At 38.2% G+C, this 15,624-nt stretch overlaps 1 long non-coding RNA gene across 1 annotated transcript in view; it reads right to left on the bottom strand.

Moving 5' to 3' along the window:
* Nucleotides 1–3,793: 3,793 nt before the first annotated feature.
* The window catches only part of LOC128789873 (uncharacterized), an 83,493-nt gene continuing 71,662 nt past the window's right edge, over nucleotides 3,794–15,624 (bottom strand). Inside the window, exon 3 of the long non-coding RNA XR_008431560.1 lies at nucleotides 3,794–3,870. This is a non-coding gene — a long non-coding RNA (uncharacterized LOC128789873). The remainder of the gene's footprint in view (nucleotides 3,871–15,624) is intronic.

The raw sequence follows: 15,624 nt of genomic DNA, 5'->3' as shown, positions 1-15,624 counted from the left end.
GACATGTAAAACAAGCTGCAAATTCTGCTAAGTTTTGTCAGCCTCTGGGAAGAGTTTTACATTATTTCTGATTGTTATGAAAGTATATGAGAAGAGGTAAACTATAAAGTGTTGTTACAGTAGTCCAAACTTAAGCAAATGGATATTAATTCATGAAGTATGATGAACGGAGCAAGCCATTTTATTTGCAGAAATGATAGAGTGAGATTAATGTGAAAAATGAATAATAATATGATTTTAAAATAATAGAACCCTTTTGTGTTTTGGCAGATTAATTTAAATGTCTTACACAGGGACTCTATGTCAGATTTGATAGAATGGATATATTGGTATGAGCAAAGAAAATCCACACACATGAGTTAGATTTCCTTCAATACAGATGGGCACAAGTGGCCTATTTTTCCTCTGCTTTTGAGAGAAAATTTGTTGACCTCCCTTTACACTTAATGTGATATTCCAGAAAGTTTGGTAAGGTGAAGCCATCCTGATTTTAGACTGTGGACATTTGTAATAGTAATTAAATAGTGATTAAAATAAAGCAGGGGTGAAAATAAGGCAAAGAATGTAAAAAGGGAGTGAAAACCTGGAAAGAGTATTACAAAGTAATTTTCCTGGGGTGCAGATGCCTGAGTAAATGCATCTTTGTCACACAGTGCTATTCAGAAAAAGGGGCCACATAAAACAATCTCTAGTTTTATCTCTCGAGTGTCCTTTAACTCCCTACTCTGCTGATCCGTGCTACTTATTTGAGTGAAAGGTTCTTCTCTGTAACCAAATGAACAGCAATGAGAAAGTGACAAGAAGCACTGCTGGCAAACAGGTGTCATAAATGGAGAAAAACAAGTACAGGAGCTGAAATACTGCTCAAGTCTCAGCTGTTAGAAGCTACGTGTTTCACTAGAGACACTACTTGAGCATGTTCTGGCTTACAGCCAGAGTATAAAACTTCTGAGTTTCCCCCAAATACTATATTGCAGTCACTGTTAATTTTCACTTCTTAATTAGAGGTGAGGAGGATATAACTGATGAGGAAAGTATCACCACCTGCAAAAAACCCCAAACTTGTCTTCAGCTTCCACAGGTCTCTTCTGCTAAATCTGTCAGGGCACCCTTCTGAAGAGCTTTCCAGATTTCTATGTGCTGTCTTTCAAGTGACAGGCCTGTAAACCCCACATCTCCTGGTGAGGCAATGCCATATTTCAGTAAATCTCTGTGCTGCACTAGGCAGCAGAAAGCATTCATCAGCAAGCACAATGTCCTGGGCCTTGCTGGCAATTCTCTTAGGGAGCCTGAGCACATAGCACAGAAATCCACTTCAGAACAGAGCTGAGCTTGTGTCAACAGCAATACAGTACTCACAGGAATGGATTCAAAACAGGACATATTCTGCACATTTGATAAGATGAACATTTGGCTTTCACCTCACTCCAGTTTACATCAGTAATGTGTGTTTAAAAATCTTCCTATGGGCATGGACAAGGATCTAACAAACACAGTCAAGGGCAGAACTTAACACCTGAAAAAAATAAGCCAGGATTCATAATTCTAAAAGCAAAACCAGAATTCCAAGAATGGAAAATATGGACCAAACCCTTCAGTTTCATAATCTTGTTCCATTGCACAAAGGTTTGCCTCTAAACTTGTGTCAGACATTTCACAGAGCTCTGCTTTCTTCTGGGAGCACTTAGATTGTATGATTTCCTGGCCAACAGTTATCTTCTTGTTTTAGCAAAGTCGTGCCGTGCATAGCATGTCAAAAGAACTGAGCAATACATAGGAGGACAGGAAAGTATTTCTTTATCGGGTGATTATTTCTTCTGAGTTCTGAAGAAAATATAGGGAATTGAAATATTTTTCTTTTGAAACTTAGAGAATTCACCTTTTAGTGCTGCATTAATGCTCTGCTGCAGCGTTCTCTCTTTTTCCCCGGTCCGGGGCAGCTCCGACGCCCTCCGGCGCTGCCTGCCCCCGGACTTCCCGGGTTCACCGCTTCTCTCCCGCGTGCCGCTGGCACCAGCACGCGGGTCAGGGTCTGCCAGGTTCTGTCGCCCACGCTACGGGTCCGAGGTAAAGAGTGAAGGAATGTCCAGATCACCCATGAGGAAGGCAGGAAGGCTTTATTGTCGCTGAGAGCTGCAGTGGGGGTTAGCGACCCACACTTCCCACTCCACATGGGGGAAATGGTGACAGGACCCGGGAGGGAGCAGGATGATATAGGGGGTGTGATAGGGAGGGCAGACGCCGCCCCCCAATCCGTGCGGGTGACGCGATGATGACATAGGACAGTGACCAACCAGCGAACCCCGCAGGGGTGGGCACCGAGCCTCGGGCTGAGCGGGATCGTGGGGATGGGGCGGTGGACACGGGGGTTCCTGGGGCCAGATGGGGGAGTGGTTACAGGAGTGGCAGAGGGGAAAATCCAACGGCAGGCAGCATGGGGCCAGAACTGCGGGGGGGGAATACACAGGGGAAGCGTGGGGGTACACAGGACTCGGCTAGCTAACACAAATAAGAACCCCTAAAACCCAATCCCAGGATGCAACACTCTGCTAGTTGTTAATTATAAGCTTATAGAAGTGAAGGAAAATCTCATTTATTGACTTAGAGCATAAAATGAGAAGATAGAAGGGTGAAGGAGAAAATAAAGATCTGTCATTACAAGTATATCTTGTACTAACAGTACCAACTAACAATAGAAATATGCATGTATAAAACAGTCTTTGTAAATATTCTCTCACATCTTCCATAGTCTGAGAGACAAGCATGTACTTGTAAAGATCTTCCACTTAAAAGAAATATATAAGAGCTATCAAACTGCATGCTTAAAGCCCCCATACCACACTGTGTGGCCCAGAGAAGAGCTGGGCCACACAAAAACCCATCAAAGGTGCTACCACAATAAGGAACATGAAACTTCATACTTTCTTCAAAATGGACCAGCAGTTTTGTCATTGCATCTTTTCATCTTCTTGACATTTTTTTTACAGTGAATTTGACTATGAAATAGATGTAGATGGTTACATTAAGTTCTTGTGAAAAAAAATGAAATCAGATAGGTTTATTGACATCAGGAATGGCTTCTCTGAACCATTTGCTTAAATATCCTACCACACATTTATCTCAGAAATCTTCACCTTCTGGAAAAGGCTGGCTTGAAATTTTTCACTGAAATGCTTTTATATATGAAATGCTGAAATAAACATTGCTACTTTCATTTAGGCCAGAACTTACAAGTACCTGTGGTTTTTATGAAAAGTCACACCGAAGACTTAGAATTTTATTTCAAACGTAATTTTCAGACTGTGCTATACGGCAGCAGCTCTCTGGCCACAGAGAGCAGGCACAGATTTTCCCAGGCATTTTCCCAGGGAAGGCTGTGAGAGAAGCAGAGAAAAGAGTGATCAAAACAATTCCTATATCACTTGCTGCTGCTCAGTGTTTGTGCCCATGTAGAATGTGTTCTGGAGATTGTTTACCCAAGGTGATTGCTTGATTGGATTCTGGTGATGGTTGTTTGGATTCATTGACCAATTGGATCCACAGCTGTGTTGGGATTCTCAGGGGACAGTCAGGGGCTTTCTAGTTAGTTAGTGATAGTTCTTGTTAGTGTAATATAAGTATAGTACCATATAGTATAGGATAATAATAAAGCAATTGATCAGCCTTCTGCAATCATGGAGTCAATGCTAATTATTACCCGGCTGGGGGCCTGTGGTGACAGTGCTATATATTTATTTCTCATATGAACATAATGATCTTTCTGCTGGATTCTTACAAATATTTTGAAGGTGACTGCTGGTCTGTTCTTCTTGCAAAACATTTTCTGTAGTTCAGTGTATATCTCCTGTTGTTTACAGAGAAACAGTTTGCCTATACAAAAGAAAAAAAGCCGGTTTAGTATAAGGATGGAAGCCAATCCCACCATACACAGAAAACCAATTCCTAACACTTCCCTTCTACAGTATATGGTGAATAGAATAGGCTATACCATGGGATAAACAGCTCTCTCTCATTGATCTGTTGTTGGAGTCACAGTTCAATACCTAAACAGATCATTCTAGGAGTAGAAATTCTTAAGTCTGGTTTTATATAAGTATATCTCGGATTAATTAATGTCTGATAAAATGCAAGTTCTTGAAGCTTTCCTGTGACAGCAGTGTCCATAGTATGTCTCTCCACTGGAATCTCTTTTTTCTAGTAACATAATTGACCTCACTCTGTGGGGTCCCAATGGTACAATGTCAATTTGACTCTTCTCAGCAGCCCATTTTCTTGCAGCTTGGAGGAATTTAATATTACTGAGCCCTCTATACCTCTGTCTAGAAATTTGTTTTAAAGTAGCTGGTAGGCTCAAGGAGATACAGAATGACAGATTGGCAGATACCAAGACAGATACAATGCATCTCATAGGCCTAATTTCCCTTGGAAGTCAAGCCAATGTGGAAAAAATTCAGCTGCACATTCATAGTAACATTTAATACTAACCTATTCTAGCCCCTGCTATTGTGACTTTACTTTTCAGACCTATTTCATAGGAGCCGTATTTGAAAGTAATGTTTTATATCCTAATTGCTGTGGAGAAAACAACAATTGGTTTTATCAAGCATTGGGAGTTCTCACACGTAAAATAACTTTTTTTTAATCTCTAATACCTAACTCACAATTAAATAGATTAATTAAATAAATATTTATTAATAAAATAAAAAATTAATAAAATAAATATTTAAATAAATATTAATTAAATTACTCACAATTAAATAGAAGCTAATCTTTTGACTTCTCTTTTTTTATTAATTTTTACCTGCTGTGTGTTACACATATATTGTATTAAGACAGTCTGTCACTTTTAACTGTTTCCCCACACAGTAGATTTATATCCCAGTTATGGATGTGAGGACTCTGCAGTATCTAAATCATATCTAATAGATAGAGGCAGTATAGACCAGCTCAGTTGGTTAGCTGTCCACTTTGCAAATGATCATTTTCTTGCGACAAGTTGCAGTCATTACTGCATCATATAGAAGATCACATTTAACATATTGGTTGTTACCAATTCAACTCCATTTTGGTATAGTAGAAAAATAATTTAACAGTGCATTACTTTAATTGAGTGTACAGTATTTACAGCCACCAGAGAAGTTTTTTCAATCATAATGATGAAGCCAGACCTCATGAAATACTCAGGCACCCCACTAATAGGGCAGCTATTCACACTTCCCTCTGGGCAGGAAGGATGGGTTAGGGAAGGATCAGTTCATGATAACCTGTAAATTCATTTCTGCTGGGGCTGCAGTACTCAGATTTTCAGTGCTCAGTCATTCACTGAGAACCAAAACCCCAGTGTCCAAGCACCCTAATCAATGCCTCATAGGGACAAGCCAAACAAGCAGCATACTGATTATGGAGAAGACGTACCTCTAGGAAACAGGGAAAGCAAAGAGCAAGCAAAAGAATACCATCAACCAGCCCTTTCCAGAGATTACACTACTAAATCAGGGTTGTGAGCAAACACCTCTCTTTAGCACCCCAATCTTGCACAGAGACCAGACAACTAAAAATGTCTTTAAAAGAATTCTGCAATTAAACCTCTCATGCTTTTCTGGAAAAAGTCTGGACTGAATAGGAGAGGGTGGGTAAGAGTAGCTGGCCAGTCAGTACTCCTGAAAACAAGACATCTGAATTCTGAGTTTTTCACTAACTGGCAAAATTAGACACATATATTAGAGATCTTAGAAAAGCATCTAGACAAGGCTTAAGATGTGGGAAAAGGCACATACATTATTGGCAACTTGCATACTTGATCATGCTGTTTTAATGTTAGATTATTGTATTCGAAAATACCATATATTCCAAGGTAAAGCATGCTGACAATGCTGCAAGGTCTTTAATGGTTAATTTGTGCTCATGAACACTTAGTGATCTGTAATTGATGGCATATTAACTTTCTGAGAAGAAAATAATCTGAATTCTAATAATCAAGAGTACCATCTCTAAAATCAGAAAATATTAGTATATGATCTGGAGTCAAAAACTAATGTTGGAAGTTAAATAATTTAAAATATTTTCCATTTTTTTTTAAGAATTGGTGAGCAGTCTTGGGGCTACATTAGTTCTTTCCTCCTTCCTCCTCCATGCTTATGAATGATTTTCTTCCCTGAGGCTTCATACTTATCCTGGAGAAGTTAAGATTAATGTAACTGCTCACATTTATCATTTGGTCTGGCAGAAATCCAAATGGTGGTTTTAATTTCTAGAACCAAAGTAATTCCAGGTTGTTTAGATGCAAGGTTTTGAATCCATCTTTATTAGAAATGAGATTTAATTACAAGATAATTTTCTCTTTTGGACAAGCTCTTGTCACAGTAGCTTTTCCCTGCTGAAATTGGGCATGGATTGGCTTTGGGTGTGATTTGAAACCTCTTTTTTCTGCAGCTGCATTGTTAGAGCACTTGTACTATTTTGAAAGAAGAATGTTCCTGCCTTTCCCGTGCCTGCTTGAGCTGTTGGTCTGATGCTCACAAAGTTCAATTTGACAATATTGAATGTCCTGGAGGATCCACTGCATGAGAATCTGAGCATTATTTTTCTTTCCTTCATTTTGAGAAACAAGCGAAGCCTCTTTGCTTCAAATTCTTTGCTGCTAATTATATTCTTTGGTGATACACATTGATACTACTATTGAATAAAACAGCACTGGAACTTTTTTTTTTTTTAAATAAAGCTACTAAAAATGAATTAAAGCAAAAATCATGAAGACTTATGTCTAAGACTGGGTAGATAAAAATATTTGTGGTTCTGTTCTCTTACAGCTATTGCTTCTATTTTCTGCCTTTCAGCAATGCCCTTTCCAAGGGCTTTTGTCACCTAAGTTACAAGCTATTGTAGATACACTGTATTTGGGTAAAATACAGTAAATAGAATTGCATGACCACGTCTGTTCGCTTTGCAAATATCATAATATGCAAATATGTGTTTCATCTTTATTTGTTTTTTTTTTCCAGTTATAAGATTTCTGTTGCTGAGGAAGATAATTATTACATAGATTTTCATGACAGTGAAATAACATTAACAAAATCAATTAATATTTCCTTTACCCTGAAAAACTACTACAGATTCCCAAGACTCTTTGACATGGTCCACAAAATGCCAAACTTCCATGAAGTTCCCCCACCTATGACAATTATTAGGGTAGAAACCATTTTGACAGTATACTGGGAAGAGGGTCCTAAAGAGTAGCAGTATCTCCCTCCAATGAAGTCTCATGTCTTCTCCACTCTAGATTTAATTTAACTTTTTACCTTCATAAATTTTTCTAGTTCTTGATTTTCCACCAATTATTTGTTTCCTTTCAGTCTTCCCATCATCCCTCAATTTACATCACTGTTTTTCCCCCCTCTAAATTGCCTACTAAACATTAATGATCTTAAATGTTCCCAGATTCTTGACCTTCTGAAATGTATTAGCCTGGCACACTTCACTCTTCACAAGTTCTTCTGTGAGAAGGCCCCCATGGACAAGTCCAAAAGGTTGGTTCTCTACCTGGAACCAACCTCCTGCATGTATTGAGGAGGTATTTTTCAGTTAGCAGCAGTGGCTAATGGGTACTTGGTTTCTTATTAATTTCCCTCTACCCCAGTCTTTTGAAAGATCAGGCAAAATATAAAAGGCAACAAGGTTCTACAAACTCATCTGTATTTTCTGTATTTATTTACACCAGGGAGAGATGATGTTTGGAGACTGTCTACTCCACAAATGTGCAGGAAGAGTGTGTTGATATGACTTGTAGAATTTCAGTCAAGAACAGGGGAAATTCTTCCTGTCTTATCTTCATGGCACTTATCTGTGTATCCACGAACTCAGCAAAAAAGGCAGTAGGGAAGGAGCTGAAGATGGCAGCACTTGAGACAATTATGATAACATTAGAAAATCAAGCTCTTCAAAAGTAGCTTCAAGTATCATTGAAAAAATAAAAAAAAAAAGAACACTTTAGCTTTGTGAATGTTCCACTTCTGTGTTAGTATCAAGTGTATAAGAAAAATTATTTGTATATAGCTACAAAAAGATTACTCTATGAAACTCTTTCCCACCCCGAAGTTTTAAACTGAAAGCCTGTCCTTTGGACTTTGCTTTTCACAGCTCTCTTTCTGAGTCCAGTGAAAATGCCATTTGTGATAAAACAGTACCTTTCTCTCTGCATTATTTCCTTGGCTTTCTTTCTCTTACTGCATGAGATTTGTTTTCTTGTTCTTATCTTCCTATTCACACCTCTCCTTTTATTTTCATCCTTTTGTAGTGTCACACAAATGTAGTGTTCATTTATGCAGTAAGGGTTCATCACAGGTTTGACTGTTAATTTTATTTAAATTTAATTTTAAAGCTATTTGTTTTAATAATGATTAGTAATTATGTGGAACTACTACTGACAGAATCCACCAATCTATTGTCTTTGTTTAAAAGAAATTAGTAACAGTACTAATTATCAAACAGAAGAGCTGTAATGGTTTTGCAATGTCCCTTTCGCTAATAGGGATTTAAATTAATGAATAAGGTACAAAATTATATTAATGTATCAAATGAAAACACACAGGCCAAGAAGGACATCATGTGAATATAAATGGAAATCTCCTAAGACTTAGGAGAATTTGAGCTAGAGACAGAATCAGATCAAAACCCACAACACTATGAGAAAAAAATTCCAGAAAATAAAAAATCACTATTGGATGTGATCATCACTCAATGGATGTGATGTTGCCACCTGTAAAAATAAAATTTCCAACATAATGACTGCTTATCTCTAGGAACATCTGCAAATGACAAACACACATTGTGTGATTGCTGGACATGTGGAATCAGTAAGGTTTAGATTCATTAAGCAACTTCTTCAAAGCACTTTGTACTAAGAGTAAATTAGATCTAAAGGAACAAGATGAATTTATAAATGCCATGAACATTCAGAAAAGAGATGTAGTTAAAAATATGGAAAAGCATTAAAACAAGCACAAGTGTTCCTCAGGAAACACAGCCATGTGTTTTGCCACTTATCTACTTTACATAAATAATTTAGCTCACAAACTAAATAATTATCCTATAACATGTTGTTGAAATGCCATCATTGCCTTTCAACAATGAAAGACACCGTATGCTTATAGTGCCTTGTGACAGTCTCCCCAGCCTCATCTGATTAATAATACCTGTAGCTACCTGGTTCTAAATATGCCCTACTACCTCCTCTCACTCATAATCCTCCTTATTCCCCAATCCTGATGAGACTCATGGTTGTCATTCCTCAAATCTCTTTTTCCTATGTCTGAAAAATTTCATTTTTCTCATTACCTTTGCTTCCTTTATCAATTTGGACAGCAATGAAAGGCAGGAGGGACAGCTCATTGCCCAGCTCCATCCCACTTAAGCAAAGTTCTCCATCCCTTCCTGTTCTAGTTTAGGCCAGGACAGGGTTAATTTTTTTACAGAGCATGAGGGGAACCTGGCCAGACCCTGATGCTTTTCAATACCATCCATGTCACTCGCCAGGGGCAGGAGTTAGGGGCTCTCTAATTTCTCATGGGGGGGGGGGGGGGGGGTGACACAAACAGTCTGGTGTTTTACTTTATGTACTTTCTGTGTAAATAGTTTCTTTTTCCTATACCTTTTGTTGTTAGTATTGTTGCTGTTACTGCTCATTTTCTTGTTTCACTGCTGTTTCCAGTAAATTGTGCTTATCTCAGTTCATGATTTTCACCTTTATGTGCCTCCAATTCTCACCTCCAAAGGGAGGGGAAGAAGGGGGAGCGAGCAAGCAGCATCTGGTTTGGGAGAATCTCTTGGGAGAACTAAATTGGGGAGTACCATTTCTAAAACACAACACTTCTTTTGATCTCTCTTTTAGTGGAAGCTGATGGTATCATTCTCACCTCTAACCCCTCTTTTGAATGCAAATAGTGCTATCGGGTGTGTTAAGCAGCTGTTGCTTAATGTTTATGGAAAGCTTTTATATTTTTAGTCCTGCTTGGCAATTGTTTAGGCTCCAGAGCTGCAGATCATATCATATTTGGTACCCAATCTTGTGTTATGTGCAGCCTGAGCTGCACTTTGCTTGGAACTGAGTAGAGGACACATCCCCAGATGACCCCCAGAGACCCCAGAGAGGCCCAAGCAGGCCCAGTAACAAGAATTGCATAAGGGTGTGCAAGCTAAATGACTGTGCCTTAGGTGGATGGCAGCTCTGAATTAGGTAGGTGGATTTATACAAATTTCAATGTATACATTCTTTTGCTTTTTACCCCCTAGTATGCTCAATTTGTTGAAAACTTCCACCTTGGACCCTGCACAGAATAAACAATGTTTCCTCTCTAAAACTGTCTCTTTTGCCTGTGTTTAGAGAGTTCCTAAAATCTGGCAACGCCACTTGCAAAAAAGTCTCCCCATGTCATCTGACTCCTGAAGCCTTGGCCAGTATCATCCTTCTTCTCATGTCAACGCATATGAGCTGGATCATTCAGAGCTGGCAAAGGTTTGAGAGCTTCCAGTGAGGATGCTGCCTTCAGAAAATACAGCTTTGTTAAAGCTACAAAAATATTGGTCATACTGAAACAGTAATGTTTTAAATTCATATCATGGAGATGAGATGGTTTCTCCCCAAATCTGCAGGACAACCTTTCAGAATATCCTGTTTTCTGAGGATACCAAAGAGGGAGGAAGGCGTTCTGAAAAGTTCAGGGAACTGATGTAGGCCAGAGTTGCTTGGATTTTCTCTTTTCACTAGAAGTGGTGTTCAGCTTCAAACAGAAAAAAAAAAAAATCACAATTATTATCTTTATGTGGGAATGAAAATGTGGTTTTGTTATAATTTAGAAATATTTCTCACTACAGATATTAAAATTGAAGTCCAGATTGGAACTTGGTTTCTCCAAGTTTGTAGAGGTTTTTGTGGCAAATGTATTTGTCCTGCAGAGAATGCCATAATCAATAATTAATAAAAGAAAGGTGTCAAGTTCTAACATCTCTTTTATCTGGTGTGTCTCAGATTTAGCATTAACAGCCTAGAAATACTGCCTCTGTCTGTCAGCACATTCTGATTTTCTGTTTTCAGAGAAAAAGGTAACAAAATAACTGTCTTCTGGATGATGAAACTGAATCAGAGAGCTCATTTTTAAAAGACTACACCATTTTTCTGTGGCAAAATCAGTAAAGAAATCCATACAAGCTAAATACTATAGCCATTGGTCTTTGTTATTTCTGGATGAATTCACTGGAAGAATCATCTAAATAGTTCCGTTACATTTCCTGCACATTTTGCACACCTTAAATGAAGGCTAGAGGTTACTACAGCAGCTTCTTTCCACTGTAATTTACAAAAAAATAGAAATCAAGAACTTGATTTTAATAATAATAAATAATAATATTTTAATATTAATTTTAATAATTAAAATAGTCAAATAAATCAAGACAAGTGAAATACAGCCTTAGTAAAAGAGACCTTTTTTGGTCTCAAGATGTGCATATCCCTTCATTCTCTGTCATTCCAAGTTAGTAAACCAGAATGCAGATAGCTCAATTTAGTTAAGAAGCCATTAGTTATAAAGTAAAATCAAATAAACACGCCAACAGGAAATAAAAAACTGAATCCAAAAAATTAAACCTCTCCTTAATTTAACTGTTTTGGGTTTTTTTTTCCACAGAGCTGTTCATTTGCCAAAAAGGAGAGAAAAACCTGAAAAACAGTGGCAAATACTTTTAGCAAATTATTCATTGAAATTACACAGAGGCAATGAGCACATTCTGGAAAAACAATGAGGTGAATGTAAAGGCCAGCAATATAGGAGACAATCACAACTGGCTTCTCATGGGAGAGGAAACCTGAACAAGTGTTTCCAGAAAGCTCAGGACATTGTTGGCTGACTTTGAGGAAAGGAATTCTCTTAGGATACAAAATTGTGAGGCCTGGGCAGATGTCCCCCCCCAGGCATGTACCCTGGAGCAGGTGGTGGGGTTTCATGGTACTGGCCATGTTATAGGTGAGGAAAGGGTACACTTGCTGTGTATTTCTTTTCAATCTCTTACATTTAGGAAGGATAAGAATAGGTTATGTTTTGAAAAAAATTAAGTGGCTAAGACTGCTGAGGGAGAGAACATCTACTCTTCTATAAGACCATGCTACTCTACCACAGCCACAGTAACAATAAATCATCAGATATTACTCTGAAAACTTTCTTTAGATTTAGGTCTTGCACACACTGTTTCTGCACTACTATCTTTCAATACAAAAATCAAACCAAGGGCTAAAACATAATCAAGCTAGCTTATCAAATTTCCTCTTTCTTTTTTAAAAGGGAAACTCTTTTGAAAAACAAGATTTTGTATGCCCTGAATAATCCTCAGATCTTTGCAGTCTTCTAAGCTCTTCTCTGAGATGCAGAATAATGCTACCAGCATAATAATCAGTCAAAAGCCTTGTTATACACAGATATGACACCTGAGTTAAGTACAACAAACAACCTTGTCAATCAAAATTCACATTAAAATGGGAGCTCATGTCAGTTCTATCTTCCTGACAGGTGAATGCAGACAGAAAATTTTACAAACCTTCAGCACATCAAAGAAATGCACTGCTCTGCTATCTCTTTCAATTTTCTACATCTGGTAAACCCTCTCAAAAGCCATCAGCCTAAAAGCCTCTCTGACTTCTTTTTCCTCATGTGAGCTGAAACTTTATATGTGTGAAATACATCTGTGCTCTAGTTCTTTCAGAGGATGTGGAGTTTGATTTGAGAATAAGTGCATTGAAATTAAACAAAAATAAGGCAATGTCCTTTTTTGGCCTTAAACACTGCAAAAATCTGCCTTCACTTACTCATAAAAAGAGATTTCACTTCACATGGGAACTCTTCTACTGATGTCTAATAATAAATCATTATTTTTCATACTCAGGCTCAAGAATCAGTCTGAGTTATGTATGTCCACATTAAATCCACACAAGTTAGTCTAAATTAAGTTAGAACAAAAAATGGTACTAAGCTACCTGTGCTTGTGGTGATGGGTGGGCAATTTTGTGTAGGCAATTTCCCACAGACAGATCAACCACTGTATAGGCATTGCTACACTTTAATTAGGCATTTTGTCTTGCAGGGAGGGCAGGGTTTTGTTGCAACACACATATACCCACTAGACAAAAAAGTAGATTTATTCATTTAACCTCTGCAGTGCAGACAAATCCTAAATACACCACAGCATCCACAGAGCTGCACCATGGAAGGGATCTTTGCCAGTAAGGTGGAAAAATTGCCTTCAGGAGTAATGGGAAAAGCTGGAACGACTAAGGCCCATCTTTTCCCTTGTTCCCAATAGAAAATATGTTGACAGGTGAAGTTAGCAAGCAGACCTCTTCTTCCACTAGAAATGTATGGCTCTGCTGTTGCTTTTTTGACATCACCCAGACATCCATGCTGTCATTCAGCTGGCTCTGACAAGATGTTATTGGGTGGGAGACCCACAAGTCTACTTGCTCAAGGCCATTAAGTAAAGCTGCAGCAAAGTCAGCGTGTCCTCTGAAGGGATGCCACACATGAGCACGTGTTACTGAGGCTCACCACTCCCTTCACCCACGGCCTCGAGAGCAGAGGCACTGGCATCCAGCTGAGCAGTGGGTGCACATCTGGAGGAGACTCCATGGAGGGGGAAGTCCTGAGGGTCCTTACTGTCTAGTATGGCTTTGTCCCTGGTGACACTTTGGGGCAGCTGCTAGTGAAGGATCAGTTTCATTAGGGGGAACCTCATGTCAAGGTAAGTGTCATTTTACCAAAAGACAAAATGAAACTTTTTACACTCTCACTCCGGAGAAGGAGATTAAAATCTGGGGAGACATTTTTATTCATAGTGCCTTTTTCTGGTCTGCTACAAAGTGTGTGCACCTGTCTGCAAGTAGACATTTGACTAATCTGGACAGAGCTGATTCTTTTCATAACCTCTTCCTTCTCATTTGTGATCTTGTCTCTAAGGGCTGCTTCTGAAACAAGAATTTATGTCCTGTACCTCAGCATATTACATCCATAATTGCAAACAACAGAACTGAAAATTGCATTTACATCCAACGCATGCCTGGATCATTTTCTATACAAGAAATAATTAATTTTCCAGGGAGCTTTTCCATCAAATTATATGGTTGCTTTGAGAATTAAATTCCCTTTCTTTTCTTCTAGAAAATCATTAGAGATTAGAGAGATGAGAGAATAAAGTGGACAAGAATCTTGCCTTTTACTTCAGCTAACAGTATATTAGAGCTGTGCTTGATCATCAAAGCCTCCTAAAACAATTTAGAGACAAAAAGCTGGATTTCACATGAAATCTGAAGCTTTTGTAATTTGAATAACTTGAGTACTTTTTGATTGTGTTTTGAATGAACTTTTCTTGTCTTAGTTCAAAAGTTATTGTTATGATCATCTGCAGAAAATAATGTTAAATTAATTCCATAAAATTTTATGAGTGAAATTATACAACATAATAATGAAATGCAAATATCCTTGTTCATTAGTCTCATCCATTTCAATTGTACCTACAGTACATTTCTCAGCAGGAACTGTTAATCATACAGCAGCATGTTGAAAGGAATATATAATATTAATTAAATAGCCACATTATGCTGCTGTGTGCTGCATTATGCCCAGGAAATTCAACGCAGCATACATTACTATATTTATTAGATCAAGATAATTTTCTGTTTATGGAATTTGGGATGAATACAGTGTCACTTTGGTGTGCACTGTTTCACTGATAACAATATTCTCCAAAAGAAAACCTCTGCATGAAATTTCACAAAACCATGATCCTTCAAAGAGCTATTTGTGGCACATGGAACAGTCCATGCAGACCACACTGAAAAACTGAAGCATGTGGGAAGATTAGAGGGTTGGACAGAGAAAAAAGGATTGGCAGAATTGAGCCATCCAATTTTTCAGCCAACCCCTACTCAAGTTGATCCAATACTGAATATAATTTATTTGCAAAGATCACTTGGCTAACTTACCCACTACCCAGTGCCTTCAAGGACTTTGAGTGCTCTAAAGATTAAGCTGCTACATACACATTAAAAAAACTCGTCATAAAGGCAGTATGTGGTATGCTCACATTCACAGAAAACAAACACTGATTACTGAAAGGTGTTTATCAAACTTTCTCCTTCCGTCATACACTGTGCATATCCTTAATGATGCCTCAAAGCTGGTTTCTCACTAGGATTTTGAACATGTAAGTTTAATGGAGGTTTACTTCTGGAATTAGAGGTAATATCCCCAAGACCCTCTTCAAAATGCTGGAATCAATGGCACAAGTGAAGCAGAAAGAAGTCTACTTCAACAAACCTACTCAGTTTTAAATATCAGTTTTCCTTTACATATAAAATAGAGCACTTCATACTGTAGATTATGCTACAAAGAGGAAGGACAGGGCAAATTTATGTCTTACAACATGCTCTCAGGTTGCTGAAGTCTTCGGCCTTTAAACCACCACGATGTAAGGCCTGTCAACCAAAAATATTTGAAGAAAAATCACCATTTGCATTTACAGATGATCAAGGATTTCAGATTCCTTGAAGATTCATAGCAGTGACATCAGAACACCCAGAAAATGGAC

This window comes from Vidua chalybeata, chromosome 6, assembly GCF_026979565.1.
Source record: "Vidua chalybeata isolate OUT-0048 chromosome 6, bVidCha1 merged haplotype, whole genome shotgun sequence".
Lineage (NCBI taxonomy): Eukaryota > Metazoa > Chordata > Aves > Passeriformes > Viduidae > Vidua > Vidua chalybeata.
Note: the sequence above shows the minus strand (reverse complement) of the source record. Positions and strands in the feature narration are given on the sequence as shown.